Genomic DNA, 16522 nt, shown 5'->3' on the forward strand with positions numbered 1-16522 from the left:
ATACCCAGCAGTACTGCATAAGGAACCTGGTTTGTGACATCTTTACCATTTTTCTCATTTTTGTATTTTAATAGATGTGAAGTATCTCATTATCACTTTACTTTTTATTTCCTGCTTCCTTGTGAGAGTGAAAGTATATTTATATGTATGTTAGCCTTTCAGAAATTCCTTCTCTGAATTATCTCTTTATGTCCTAGAGAATCATTTATGTCAACACTGCATACTAACCAAACCATCCTTTCCCCATTGCTTTGAAGAGTCACCTTTACTATGTGTCAAAGTCACATACTAAGTGTTATCTATCCGAGGTCTCTATTCTGTTCCACATTTGTTCTATGTATCCCTTTGTATCCTAGTCCATATTGTTTGTATAACAATGGCCTTTTCCTATATCTCAATATTATGTATAGCAACCTCTCCCTGTTCCCATCTTTCCTCTTCTATTTCTAAACTGCCTTAGATCTTGATGGCCTTTCTTCCTTTTTATCACCAGTGACAACTTATTAGTCCAGTATCCCAACACAATTTATTGAAAGCACTAGCACTAGCATTCATAAGTGAACTTAATCATACATCTGCACTTCTAAAAAATGGTACATGGTATGCTTATTTGTTCATTTTTTCAGTGCTCACTTTCTTTACCTCTTCAGCCCAAGAGCTTTTTTGGAGAGTGCTTTTTCAAAGTGTCAAGTGGTTTTATTTTAGGGTTAACATATTCTTATTAGTTTCTAGTGTTATTGTGTTTTGATTAGAGGATGTGGCTGTATCCGAATGCTTTTTGGAACTCTAGATTGTCTTTGAGGTCTAATGTATGATAGATTTATGTGATTGGACCATGGGCACTGTAAAGCTATTCTCCTTAAAGTTTGGTAATTATTAAACCAATTTTTACTAACTATTTAACTTAAATCTGGTATTATTAATCCATAGGGGGCCACAAGAAAGTTTACAAATTGGCTTCTGGGGATTCATAAATCCCCTGACATATAGGCAATAGGTACATGTTTCTGAGAAAGGGAGAGTTTTCACGAAACTCTCATAGGGAGTTCCCATTGTGGCTCAGTGGTAGCAAATCCGACTAGCATCCATGAAATTGTGGGTTTGATCCATGGCCTCTCTTAGTGTGCTAGGCATCTGGCATTTCTGTGAATTGTGGTGTAGGTCACAGATGCAGCTCAGATCCTGCATTGCTGTGGCTGTGGCATACGTTGGCAGCTGAGTCTCTGATTGGACCCCTAGCCTGGGAACTTTCATATGCTGCAGGTGTGGCCCTAAAAAAGCAAAAAGCAAATTAAAAAAAAAAGAGAGAGAGAGAGATTTGAACCACCCCAAGATCTTGAGTTTTGTTTATGTTTGTGTCTATTTGATCTGTCAATAGCACTGTAACTGTGCTTTTATAATTTTGGCTTATTTTTCTGCTACTTTTCATTTTACATATTGAAATAATGTTGATTAATGCATAAAGATTCAGGGAAATTTACAACATCACTATGAATTTTATTCTTTATCAATATAAAATAATATAAAATCATTAAAAATCCTTGAATTCAGCCTTATCTGATTTTATTATCCCAATTGTAGTTTTCTGTTTATTTGTACTTGCTGACTTATATTTTCAACTTCAGATTTCTTGCTTAATTAGATTCTTTTTATATCAAGCATGTTTAATGTGGAGTATTATCCCTTTTATGCTCATTGCAATAACTGATAGATTTGCTCCTAGTTCTGTCATTTGGTTTTTATTTGGTTGTTGATATTCATGGTTTTCTTTGTTACTGTTTTGTCTATATTTTGCTATATGGATTTGCATTCATTGCTTTTCTCCTCTTCAATTGTTTGTATATTTTGATTGCAGCCTATTTAAAAACCAAATTTTTTTAATTTTAATTTATTTTTTTTCCACTGTACAGCATGGGGACCAAGTAACACTTATATGTATACATTTTTCCCCCACCCTTTCTTCTGTTGCAACATGAGTATCTAGACATAGTTCTCAATGCTACTCAGAAGGATCTCCTTGTAAATCTATTCTAAGTTGTGTCTGATAAGCCCAAGCTCCTCATCCCTCCCACTCCCTCCCTCTCCCGTCAGGCAGCCACAAGTCTATTCTCCAAGTCCATGATTTTCTTTTCTGTGGAAAGGTTCATTTGTGCTGAAATTAGATTCCAGTTATAAGTGATATCATATGGTATTTGTCTTTGTCTTTCTGGCTCATTTCACTCAGGATGAGATTCTCTAGTTCCATCCATGTTGCTGCAAATGGCATTATGTCATTCTTTTATAAGGCTGAGTAGTATTCCATTGTGTATATAGACCACATATTCCAAATCCAATCATCTGTTGATGGACATTTGGGTTTGCATGTCTTGGCTATTATGAATAGTGCTGCAATGAACATGCGGGTGCATGTGTCTCTTTTAAGTAGAGTTTTGTCCGGATAGATGCCCAAGAGTGGGATTGTGGGGTCATATGGAAGTTCTATGTATAGATTTCTAAGGTATCTCCAAACTGTTCTCCATAGTGGCTGTATCAGTTTACATCCACACCAGCAGCACAGAAGGGTTCCCTTTTCTCCACAGCCCTCCAGCACTTGTTATTTGTGGACTTATTAATGATGGCCATTCTGACTGGTGTGAGGTGGTATCTCATGGTAGTTTTGTTTTGCAATTTCTCTAATAATAAGCAATGTTGAGCATTTTTTCATATGCTTGTTGGCCATTGGTATATCTTCCTTGGAGAAATGTCTGTTCAGGTCTTTGGCCCTTTTTCCCTTTGGGTGATTAGCTTTTTTACTGTTGAGTTGTATAAGTTGCTTATATATTCTAGAGATTAAGCTCTTGTCCATTTCATCTTTTGAAACTATTTTCTCCCATTCTGAAAGTTGTCTTTTTGTTTTCTTTTTGGTTTCCTTGGCTGTGCAAAGGTTTTCAGTTTTATTAGGTCCCATTGGTTTATTTTTGCTCTTATATCTATTGCTTTGGGAGACTGACCTGAAAAATATTCATGATGTTGATGTCAGAGAGTGTTTTGCCTATGTTCTCTTCTAGGAGTTTGATGGTGTCCTGTCTTATATTTAAGACTTTCAGCCATTTTGAGAAAAAACATATTTTTAATCCTTTAAAAAGTTTTTCCAAATATGTTCTAATACATATCTATTTGATACTACAATTGGTGTCCTTTTAGTCCTCTTTATATTTTTTATTACTCAAATGAATTTATCACATCTGTAGTTGTATAATGATCATAACAATCCAATTTTACAGGGTTTCCATCCCACAACACAAGCACACCCCCCCAGCCCCCAAACTGTCTCCTGCAGAGACCATAAGTCTTTCAATGTCTGAGAGTCAGCATATGTTCTGCAAAGAAGTTTAGTCTGTCCTCTTTTCAGATTCCACATGTCAGTAAAAGCATTTGATGTTGGTGTCTCATTGTATGGCTAACTTCACTTAGCATGATAGTTTCTATGTCCATCTACGTTGCTAAAAATGCCAGTATTTCATTCCCTTCAATGGCTGAGTAATATTTCATTGTGTATATGTACCACATCTTCTTGATCCACTCCTCTGTCGATGGACATTTAAGTTGTTTCCATATCTTGGCTATCACAAATAGGGCTGCAGTGAACATTGGAGTACATGTGTCTTTGCGAGTCATGGTTTTCTCTGGATAGACGCCCAGAAGTGGGAATGCCGGGTCAAGTGGCAGTTCTATTTTGAGTTTTCTGAGGAATCTCCATACTGTTTTCCACAGTGGCTGCCCAAATTTATAATCCCACCAACAGTGTACTAGGGTTCCTTTTTCTCCACACCCTCTTGAGCACTTATTGTTTGTAGACTTTTTGATGATGGCCATTCTGGCTGGTGTAAGGTGGTACCTCATCGTGGTTTTGATTTGCATTTCTCTAATAATGAGTGATGTTGAACATCTTTTCATGTGTTTTTTGGCCATCTGTATATCTTCTTTGAAGAATTGTCTGTTTAGATCTTCTGCCGATTTTTTGATGGGGTTGTTTGTTTTTTTTGGTATTGAGCTGCAGAAGGTGTTTGTAAATTTTGGAGATTAACCCCTTGTCAGTTGATTTGCTTGCAAAGATTTTCTCCCATTCTGTGGGTTGTCTTTTCATTTTGTTTAGGGTTTCCTTTGCTGTGCAGAAACTTTGAAGTTTGATGAGGTCACATTTGTTTATTTTTGTTTTTATTGTCAATACTCCAAGAGGTGGATCTGAGAAGATGTTGCTGTCGTTTATGTCAGAGTGTGTTTGGCCTATGTTTTCCTCTAGGAGTCTGATATTGTCTGGTCTTTTATCTAGGTCTTTAATCCATTTGGAGTTTATTTTTGTGTGTGGTGTTAGGGAGTGTTCTAATTTCATTCTTTTCCATGTGGCTGTCCAGTTTTCCTAGCACCACTTATTGCACAAACCATCTATTCTCCATTGCATATTCTTGCCTTCTTTGTCATAGATGAGTTGGCTGTAGGTGCGTGGGGTTCATTCTGGGCTTTCTATCCTGTTCCACTGATCTATATTTCTGTCTTTGTGCCAGTACCATATGGTTTTGATGATTGTTACTTTGTAGTATAGTCTGAAGTCGGGGATCCTGATTCCTCCAGCTCCATTTATCTTTTTCAGGATGTCTATGGCTATTCTTGGTCTTTTGTGCTTCCAAACAAACTTTACAATGTTTTCTTTGAGTTCTGTGAAAAATGTCCTTGGTAATTTGATAGGGATTTCATTGAACTTGTATATTGCCTTGGGTAGCATAGTCATTTTGATAATATTGACTCTTCCAATCCATGAGCATTGTATATCTTTCCATCTCTTTGTGTCATCTTTTATTTCTTTCATCAGTGTCTTATATTTTTCAGAGTACAGGTCTTTTTAAGACCTAAAGTTAGTAGAAGGAAAGAAATCATAAATATCAGGGCAGAAATCAATGAAATAGAAATGAAGAAAACCATAGAAAAGATCAACACAATGAAAAGCTGGTTCTTTGAAAAGATCAACAAAATTGATAAACCCCTAGCCAGACTTATCAAGCAGAAAAGAGAGAGGACTCAAATCAATAAAATTAGAAATGAAAAAGGAGAAGTAACTATGGACCTCACAGAAATACAAAGGATCATAAGAGACTACTATATGCAACTATATGCCAATAAAATGGAATACCTAGAAGAAATGCACAAATTCTTAGAAAAGTACAATCTTCCAAGACTAAACCAAGATGAAATAGAAGAGATGAATGGACCCATCACAAGAACTGAAATTGAAACTGTGATTCAAAAACTTCCAACAAACCAAAGTCCAGGACAGATGGCTTTACAGGCGAATTCTATCAAACATGTAGAGAAGAGCTAACATCTCTCCTTCTGAATCTATTTCAAAAAATTGCAGAGGAAGGGATACTCCCAGATTCATTCTATGAGGCCATCATCACCCTGGTACCAAAACCAGACAAAGACACCACAAAAAAAAAAAAAAAAAGAAAACTACAGGCCAATTTCACTGATGAACATCGATGTAAAAATCCTCAACAAAATACTAGCAAACCACATCCATCAATACATTAAAAGGATTGTACATCATGATCAAATGGGATTTATCCCAGGGATGCAAGGGTTCTTCAATATCCACAAATCCATCAGTGTGATACACCACATTAACAAACTGAAGAATAAAAACCATATGATCCTCTCAATAGATGCAGAAAAAGCCTATGACAAAACCCAACACCCATTTCTGATAAAAACCCTTCAGAAAGTGGGCATAGCGGGAACCTACCTCAACATAATAAAGGCCATATCTGACAAACCCACAGTGAACATCATTCTCAATGGTGAAAAGCTGAAAGAATTCCCACTGAGATAAGGAACAAGACAAGGATGTCTACTCTCGCCACTACTATTCAACATAGTTCTGGAAGTACTAGCCATGGCAATCAGAGAAGCAAAAGAAATGAAAGGAATCCAAATTGGAAAGGAAGAAGTAAAACTATCACTATTTTCAGATGACATGATACTATACCTAGAGAATCCTAAAGACTCTACCAGAAAACTGATAGAGCTCATCCATGAATTTGGCAAAGTCGCAGGATACAAAATTAATACACAGAAATCGATGGCATTTCTATACACTAACAATGAAAGAGCAGAAAGAGAAATTAGGGAAGGAATCCCATTTACAATTGCATCCAAAAGAATAAAGTACCTAGGAGTAAACCTACCTAAAGATATATTTTTAGTCCTGTATATATATATATATATAGTCTTTTTGCCATTTCTTGGGCTGCTCTTGTGCATATAATGTTTAGTCCTGTTTATATACATATATATATATTTTTTTTTTGGTCTTTTTGCCATTTCTTGGGCTGCTCTTGCGGCATATGGAGGTTCCCAGGCTAGGGGTCGAATCGGAACTATAGCCGCCAGCCTACGCCAGAGCCACAGCAACGCAGGATACGAGCCGTATCTGCAACCTGCACCACAGCTCACGGCAATGCCAGATCCTTAACCCACTGAGCAAGTGCAGGGATCGAACCTGCAACCTCATGGTTCCTAGTCAGATTCGTTAACCACTGTGCCACGGCAGGAACTCCCCTATAGTTTAAAATAAGAATTTCAGCTTACTTTTGCTTATTCTGTTTTCCTCTTCCATTTATTTACACAAACTTATATATAATTCACTTTCTGCAATTTCATAATTATCCTTATAGTCTAGATTTTCCTGGGCATATTATTATTTCTAGTATATTATTGTTTTTAGTCAAATAAGAATTTTGCTAAATTATATTAATTGCTATCAGTAGTCTAATCATTTCATATTGTGACATCTTTTTTTTGGCCTCTTAATTTTGCTTTATCTTTTTCATTATTTCATACCCATTTTATTTTATTTTATTTTATTTTTTTTTAAATTTTCCCACTGTACAACAAGGGGGTCAGGTTATCCTTACATGTATACATTACAATTACATTTTTTCCCCCACCCTTTGTTCTGTTGCAACATGAGTATCTAGACATAGTTCTCAATGCTATTCAGCAGGATCTCCTTGTAAATCTATTCTAAGTTGTGTCTGATAAGCCCAAGCTCCCGATCCCTCCCACTCCCTCCCCCTCCCATCAGGCAACCACAAGTCTATTCTCCAAGTCCATGATTTTCTTTTCTGAGGAGATGTTCATTTGTGCTGGATATTAGATTCCAGTTATAAGTGATATCATATGGTATTTGTTTTGTCTTTCTGGCTCATTTCACTCAGGATGAGATTCTCTAGTTCCATCCATGTTGCTGCAAATGGCATTATGTCATTCTTTTTATGGCTGAGTAGTATTCCATTGTGTATATATACCACCTCTTCCGAATCCAATCATCTGTGGATGGACATTTGGGTTGTTTCCATGTCCTGGCTATTGTGAATAGTGCTGCAATGAACATGCGGGTGCACGTGTCTCTTTTAAGTAGAGTTTTGTCCGGATAGATGCCCAAGAGTGGGATTGTGGGGTCATATGGAAGTTCTATGTATAGATTTCTAAGGTATCTCCAAACTGTTCTCCATAGTGGCTGTACCAGTTTACATTCCCACCAGCAGTGCAGGAGGGTTCCCTTTTCTCCACAGCCCCTCCAGCACTTGTTATTTGTGGATTTATTAATGATGGCCATTCTGACTGGTGTGAGGTGGTATCTCATGGTAGTTTTGATTTGCATTTCTCTTATAATCAGCGATGTTGAGCATTTTTTCATGTGTTTGTTGGCCATCTGTATATCTTCTTTGGAGAAATGTCTATTCAGGTCTTTTGCCCATTTCTCCATTGATTGATTGGTTTTTTTGCTGTTGGGTTGTATAAGTTGTTTATATATTCTAGAGATTAAGCCCTTGTCGGTTGCATCATTTGAAACTATTTTCTCCCATTCTGTAAGTTGTCTTTTTGTTTTCTTTTTGGTTTCCTTTGCTGTGCAAAAGCTTTTCAGTTTGATGAGGTCCCATGGGTTTATTTTTGCTCTGATTTCTATTGCTTTGGGAGACTGACCTGAGAAAATATTCATGATGTTGATGTCAGAGAGTGTTTTGCCTATGTTTTCTACTAGGAGTTTGATGGTGTCCTGTCGTATATTTAAGTCTTTCAGTCATTTGGAGTTTATTTTTGTGCATGGTGTGAGGGTGTGTTCTAGTTTCATTGCTTTGCATGCAGCTGTCCAGGTTTCCCAGCAATGTTTGCTGAATAGACTTTCTTTTTCCCATTTTATGTTCTTGCCTCACTTGTCAAAGATTAATTGACCATAGGTGTCAGGGTTTATTTCCGGATTCTCTATTCTGTTCCATTGGTCTGTCTGTCTGTTTTGGTACCAATACACACTGTTTTGATGACTGTGGCTTTGTAATAGTTCTTGAAGTCTGGGAGAGTGATGCCTCCTGCTTGGTTTTTGTTTCTCAGGATTGCTTTGGCGATTCTGGTCTTTTGTGGTTCCATATAAATGTTTGGATTGTTTGTTCTAGTTCTGTGAAAAATGTCCTGGGTAATTTGATAGGGATTGCATTGAATCTGTAGGTTGCTTTGGGTAGTATGGCCATTTTCACAATATTGATTTTCCCAATCCAGGAACATGGAATATCTTTCCATTTCTTTACATCTTCTTTGATTTCTTTGATTAAAGTTTTCTAGTTCTTGGCATATAGGTCCTTTACCTCCTTGGTCAGGTGTATTCCGAGGTATTTGATTTTGTGAGGTACAATTTTAAAAGGTATCGTATTTTTGTATTCCTTTTCTAATGTTTCGTTGCTGGTATACAGAAATGCAACTGACTTCTGAATGTTAATCTTATATCCTGCTACTTTGCTGAATTTATTAATCAGGTCAAGGAGTTTTGGGGTTGAGTCCTTAGGTCATACCCATTTTAAAATAATATTTTAGAGAATATATTTTCAGGCTCCTCTTCTTGATGTTATCTTTCTTTGCCTTCCCTCATGTGAGACATCTAGGGTGAATAGAAATGCATAAGTTAGCAATTTTTATCTAAAAAGCCATCTCAAAAATTATTGACTTGAAATAATAGTTGTTTATTTAGCTCACGATTCTGCACTTTGTCAGTTTGGGCTGAATTCTGCTGGAAGTTCTTTGGATCTAGAATGGTCTAACTCATGCATCCATTGTCAGCTGGTAGATTGGCTAGGGGCTGGCCTCATTTGGAGTGGCTGGGTCCTACATGGACCCTCATCCAGCATGGCAGCTGGGTTGGATTCCAAACAAGAACACAGAAGCATGCATGCCATGCAATGCCCCTTAAGGCCTAGGCTTGGTACTGGCACAGTGTAACTTCTAACATATTCTATTGTCCAAAGCGAGTGACTAAGACCACTAGTTTCTGTTGAAGGAAATGCTGCAGTGACACTGCAAAGAGGGATTCATCAACAAAAGATACACTTGTCATTTTAGCGTATCAGTCTACTATAATATATAAAATTTCTAACACAATCATTTAAAAAATTCTCACATCACCAAATATTTAAAAAAAATATATATATATATACACACACATACAATTTTCTTGTCAAGAAATTTTATTCTGATCTATCTGGTTATCTCCAGGGACACTGTGTAGACTTTGAGAGTTCTTTTTTCTTTGTTTTATAGATTTTTAAATAATTTTGTGTTCATTTTTCTGATTCATAATCAGAAAACCAAGATTTATTGAGAATCAATTTTTTTCTCTTTTTATTGTTTTTTAAAAGATAAAGGTTAAAACTGTATTATTAAAGTGATATATTCACACGTTAAAATATCAAGCAGCAAAGAATGAAAAGTAAGTCTCTTGCCCCACAATCTAACCCCTTGCTGGTAGTAACCTTGGCCAACACTTTCTTGGCATCCACCAGAAATATATTTTAGCATACATATGACACACACACATATTTCACTCAAATAAGGTCATGTTTTCACGTTGTTAACACCTCTTTGGTTTTTCACTTAATGGTGTGTTTTGAAGATGTTCCTATGTCAATACATATAGAATCATTGTATTAGTTTTTAACAACTCAATAGCTGTTTATATGACTTTTTATTACAGATGTTTTCACACATACATAAAAGTACCTGGATTCAAAAAACAAAACAAACCAAAAAACCAAGAAAAAAAAACCCAAGCAAAACAAAACAAAACAGGGGTTCCTTTGTGGCCTAGCAGTTAAGGATCCAGCATTGTCACTGCTGTGGCTCAAGTCACTGCTGTGGCATGGATTCGATACCTGACCTTGGGACTTCTACATGCTGCAGCCAAGAAAAGTACCTAGATTAATAAGTGAACCTGCGTGTACCCCACTACCTAGTTCTTAGTGTTATCAGTGTCCTGCCAATCTTGTTTGTGCTAGTTATCCCTTTTCATACCCTAAACACTAGTTTTTTTCTTTGCTCACAGCTTTCAAAGCAATTCGCATTTGGCATATCAATTCATCCTTAAATAATCCATCATGTGTCTCTGATAAGAACTTTCCTCAGGTAACCACCATGTCGCACATTTAAAGGAAAAAAAAGTTCTTAGTCTTATCTCATTTTCATTCCATATTCACGTTTACCTGATTGTCTCAACTCTTCTTTTGAAGTTCGGTTGCCTGAATCTCAATCTTAACAAAGGCCCACACATTTCATTGTGTTGCTATGTTATTCTTCAGAATGTACAGTCTGAATACTGATTTCAAATGTCTGTTGAAATGTTTATTTTCCCTATTTTCAACTTTAGAGTGTGCTTTATTTCCTTTTGGATCAAAGTTTATTTACTTTTGGAATGTGCTAAACTTTTCTATGGTTCAAGGGTCTAAAGGATGTAAGAGTGAATCCTCAGAAAATCCTTGCTTCCATCCCCGCCCCTTGTTCTGTTACTCTTCTCATTACCCCTGATGTCTGTAGGTAACCATTAATAGCTCTTTTAGGTGATCCTTCCATTATTCCTTTTTTCTGAAAATAACTGTATATGTGCACGTGTGTGTGTGTGTATTTCCTGTTGTTTCTTACACAAAAGGCATCATATTCTATATACTGTTTTGAACCCCGTGTTTGTCAATTAGCACATCTTAGGGATCACTATGTTGATACATAGAGGCTTTCCTCATGCTTTTTCTATGGTAGCAGAGGATTCCACTGGGTAGAGATACCATGGTTTGTTTAACTAGTCCTCTGAATAATATTGAGCATATTTTGTCAGGTGTTTGTGCAAAAGTATCTTCAGGGTAGATTCTGAGATGTATGATGGGTGGGTCAAAGGGGATAGCTTATATGATTTTGTTAAATATTGTTTTCATAATTAGAATCTATTTTTTATGCTTCATTTTCTTTCAGATCAGATTTGAGCATTTTTCAAGAGCCGGGCTCTGGTTTTGTTCTATAGCTGTGCTATAGTTGAATTTATCACAGACATTCAGTTAAAGAGCAAATAAATCTGCACAGTTGATGGTTCAAGTTCTTATTTCTGGCAGGCTTTCACTTTCTTTATCAGGGTGGTGTCTTTGTCTCTCACCCATACTCTTGTGCTCCGAATGTTGTATGTGAAAGTCTACAATTCCTGGGAGGCACTACTAGCGGGGGTCTTTTTCCTCTGTTCCTGCCTGTGGTACTTTTCCCATTGAACTACTATTGCCCCAGATATACAATTTACTCAAACACATATTGCCTTTTAATTGCTGTTCAGGTCATTTTTTGGTATAGGGATTTTATCCTGGATGTAGAAACAAATGGCACTTGGTTATGGCCCATTTGGAGATTGGGCAGAGGAGAGGGATACTCTTCTGCTTTTATTACAGAGAGTTGAGAGCAGAGACAGGCAGTAGATAGGGGTTGCTCTTCAATTTTCAGTTCTGTAATTGTTATTTTTTTAGATGGAATTTTCTCTGGATTCTTTCTGTTCTTCCCAGATTCACAGATTGCCTTTCAGCCTAAGATTGGGGGATAGAAAAATGTTTCTCCTTTTGCTGTATTCTCATTGGTATTTCAGTAAAGTGATAGATAGGAAAGCATGTATTGGAACTGCTACTTAAAAATCATTTTAAACTCATTTTTTCCCCCAGTATTGTATAAAAAACCACCTCCCAACTCAGTGGCTAATAATAATAGTAGTAATAATAATAATAATAATAATAAATTATTGCTCATTTGTGGTTTGGCAGAGCATCAACTACTCTAGTCTAGGTTTGGCTGGGAAACTTTGCTTTACTCATCAGTCTTGTTGGGCTTAATTCCTCACTGCAAGTATAACTCAGGTCTGCTCTTTTTCTGTTCATTACAGAACACAGGCTGAGGTACCTGGAAAAGCTCACCTCATGATGAGGAGAGAAGTAAAAGAGAGATAATAGAAACATGTATTTCCTTTATTTTATTTTATTTTTATTTTTTTCACTTATTTTTATTTCCCCAATACAATTTTTTTTCTACTGCACAGCATGGTGACCCAGTTACACAAACATGTACATATTCTATTTTCACACATTATCATGCTCCATCATAAGGGACTAGACATAGTTCCCAGTGCTACACAGTAGGATCTCTTGCTAATCCATTCCAAAAGCAATACTTTGCATCTATTAACCACAAGCTCCCAATCTAGCCCACTCTCTCCCCTCCCCCCTGGCAACCACAAGTCTATTCTGCAAGTCCATGATTTTCTTTTCTGTGGAAAGGTTCATTTGTGCCTTATATTAGATTCCAGATATAAATGGTAACATATGGTATTTGTCTTTCTCTTTCCGACTTACTTCATGCAGTATGAGAGTCTCTAGTTCCATTCATGTTGCTGCAAATGGCATTATTTCATTCTTTTTTAATGGCTGAAGAGTATTCCATTGTGTATATATACTACATATTTGTAATCCAATCATCTGTCAATGGACATTTGGGTTGTTTGCATGTCTTGGCTATTGTGAATAGTGCTGCAATGAACATTTGGGTGCATGTGTCTTATTCAGGGTAGGTTTTGTCCAGATATATGCCCAGGAGTGGGATTGCTGGGTCATATGGAAGTTCTATGTATAGATTTCTAAGGTATCTCCATGCTAATCTCCATAGTGGTTGTATCAACTTATGTTCCCACCAGCAGTGCAGGAGGGTTCCCTTTTCTCCACACCCCTCCAGCAATTGTTATTGGTGGGCTTATTAATGATGGCCATTCTGACTGGTGTGAGGTGGTAACTGGCGGTAGTTTTGATCTGCATTTCTCAAATAATCAGGGATGTTGAGCATTTTTTCATGTGCGTGTTGGCCCTCTGTATATCTTCCTTGGAGAATGGTCTATTCAGGTCTTTTGCCCATTTTTCAATTAGGTTGTTGGCTTTTTTGCTGTTGAGTTGTATAAGTTGTTTGTATATTCTAGAGATTAAGCCCTTGTCCATTGCATTGTTTGAAACTATTTTCTCCCAGTCTGTGAGTTGTCTTTTTCTTTTTGATTTCCTTTGCTGTGCAAAAAGATGTGTCTTGTTTTATATTTAAGTCTTTCAGCCATTTGAGTTTATTTTCGTGCATGGTGTGAGGGTGTGTTCTAATTTCATGATTTACATGCAGCTGTCCAGGTTTCCCAGAAATACTTGCTGAAAAGACTGTCTTTTCCCATTTTACGTTCTTGCCTCCTTTGTCAAAGATTAATTGACCATAGGTGTCAGGGTTTATTTCTGGGTTCTCTATTCTGTTCCATTGGTCTGTCTGTCTGTTTTGGTACCAGTACCACACTGTCTTGATGACTGTGGCTTTGTAATATTGCCTGAAGTCTGGGAGAGTTATGCCTCCTGCTGGGTTTTTGCTCCTCAGGATTGCTTTGGCAATTCTGGGTCTTTTGTGTTTCCATATAAATTTTTGGATGGTTTGTGCTAGTTCATTGAAAAATGTCCTGGGTAATATGATAAGGATTGCATTGAATCTGTAGTATGGCTTTGGGCAGTATGGCCATTTTTACAATATGAATTTCTCCAACCCAGGAACATGGAATAACTTTCCATTTCTTTACATCTTCTTTAATTTCCTTGATGAATGTTCTATAGTTCTCGCCATATAAGTCCTTTACCTCCTTAGACAGGTGTATTCCCAGGTATTCGATTTTTTGGGGTGAAATTTTAAAAGGTATTGTATTTTGTATTCCCTTTCTAATATTTCATTGTTAATATACAGAAATGCAACTGATTTCTGAATGTGAATCTTATATCCTGCTACTTTGCTGAATTTGTTGATCAGTTCAAGTAGTTTTGGGGTTGAGTCCTTAGGGTTTTCTATATCTAGTATCATGTCATCTGCATACACTGACAGTTTTACCTCTCTCTCCCTATTTGGATGCCTTTTATTTCCTTTGTTTGTCTGCTTGCTGTGGCTAGGACTTCCAGTACTATGTTGCATAAGAGTGGTGAGAGTGGACATCCTTGTCTTGTTCCAGATTTTAGTGGGAAGGCTTTCAGCTTTTCCCCATTGAGTATTATATTTGCTGTGGGTTTGTTGTAAATGGCTTTTATTATGCAAAGGTATGTTTCCTCTGTATCCACTTTGGTAAGAGTTTTGATCATGGATGGATGTTGGACTTTGGCAGATGCTTTCTCTGCATCTATTCAGATGGTCATGAGGTTACTTTTCTTTTGTTAATGTGGAGTATGACATTGATTGATTTGCATATGTTGAAGCATCCTTGTGGACCTGGGATGAATCCAACCTGGGCATGGTGTACGATCTTTTTTATATGTTGTTTGATTCAGACGGCTAAAATTTTGTTGAGAATTTTGCATCTATATTCATCAAAGATATTGGCCTATAGTTTTCTTTTTTGGTGGTATCTTTGTTTGGTTTTGGAATTAGGGTGATGGTGGTGCCATAGAATGTCTTTGGGAGTGTTCCTTCTTCTTCACCCTTTTGAAAAAGTTTAGGGAGAATTGGTATAAGTTCTTCTTGGTACGTTTGGTAGAATTCGTCTGTGAAGCCATGTGGTCCTGGACTTTTATTTGTAGGGAGTGTTTTTATGACATATTCAATTTCATTTCTAGTGATTTGTCTCGTAAGTTGATCTGTTTCTTCTTGATTCACTTTTGGTAGGCTGTAAGTCTCTAGAAAGATGTCCATTTCGTCTAGGTTGTCAAATTTGTTAGCATATAATTGTTCATAGTATTCTCTAATGGTTTTTTATATTTCTGTAGTATCACTTGTGATTTCTCCTTTTTCATTTCTTATTTTATTTGTTTTTTTCTCTCCTCTTCTTATTGATTTCCTTTCTGATCTTTATGATTTCCTTCCTTCTACTGACTTTAGGTTTTGTTTGTTGTTCTTTTTCTAATTCATTTAGGTGGTGGGTTAAGTTGTTGAGTTGAGAATTTTCTTCTTCTTTGAGGAAGGCCTGTATTGCTATGAATTTCCCTCTGAGCACTGCCTTTGTGGCATCCTATAGATTTTGAATGGTTGCATCTTCTTTATCATTTGTCTCAAGGTATTTTTTAATTTCCTTCTTGATTTCATCATTGACCCATTGGCTTTTTAGTAGAATGTTTTATAGTCTCCATGTTGTCAGTTTTTTCTCATTTCTTTTCATGTGGTTGATTTCTAGTTTCATGCCATTGTGGTCAGAGAAGATACTTGAAATAATTTCTATACACTTAAAATTTGTTGAGGTTAGCTTTGTGTCCCAATAGGTGATCAATTCTTGAGAATGTTCCATGTGCACTTGAGTAGAATATATATTCTGATTTTTTTGGATCTAATGTCCTGAAAATGTCGATTTAGCCTATCTTTTCTATTGTGTCATTTAGGATCTCCGTTGCCTTATTGATTTTCTATCTAGAGGTTCTCTCTATTCATGTGAGTTGGGTGTTAAATTCTCCTACTATGATTGTATTCCCATCAATTTCTCCTTTTATTTCTGTTAGTATATATATTTTAGGTATATGGGTGCTCCTATATTAGGGGCAAATATATTGATGATTTTACAATCCTCTTCTTGAATGGATCCTTTACCCATTACATAGTGTCCTTCTTTTTTTTTTTTTTTTTGTCTTTTTGCCATTTCTTTGGGCCACTCCTGTGGCATATGGAGGTTCCCAGGCTAGGGGTCGAATCGGAGCTGTAGCTGCCAGCCTATGCCAGAGCCACAGCAATGCCAGATCCAAGCCGTGTCTGTGACCCACACCACAGCTCACGGCAATGCCGGATCGTTAACCCACTGAGCAAGGGCAGGGATCGAACCTACAACCTCATGGTTCCTAGTCAGATTCGTTAACCACTGCGCCACAACCGGAACTCCTTCTTTGTTTTTCTTCATGGCCTTCAATTTAAAGTTGATTTTGTCATATGAGTATTTGAAGTCCTGCTTTCCTGCCTTGTCCATTGACATGAAATATTTTTTCCCATCCCCTCACTTTCAATCTATATGTGTCCTTTGCCCTAAAGTGTGTTTCTTGTAGACAGTGGATTGAATGTTTTTGCTTTTTTATCCAATCTGTCACTCTGTGTCTTTTGATTGGTGCATTCAGTCCATTGACCTTTAAGGTGATTATTGATAGATATGTATTTATTGCTATTTTAAACC

The sequence above is a fragment of the Sus scrofa genome, chromosome 13, assembly GCF_000003025.6.
Source record: "Sus scrofa isolate TJ Tabasco breed Duroc chromosome 13, Sscrofa11.1, whole genome shotgun sequence".
Taxonomy (NCBI): Eukaryota; Metazoa; Chordata; class Mammalia; order Artiodactyla; family Suidae; genus Sus; species Sus scrofa.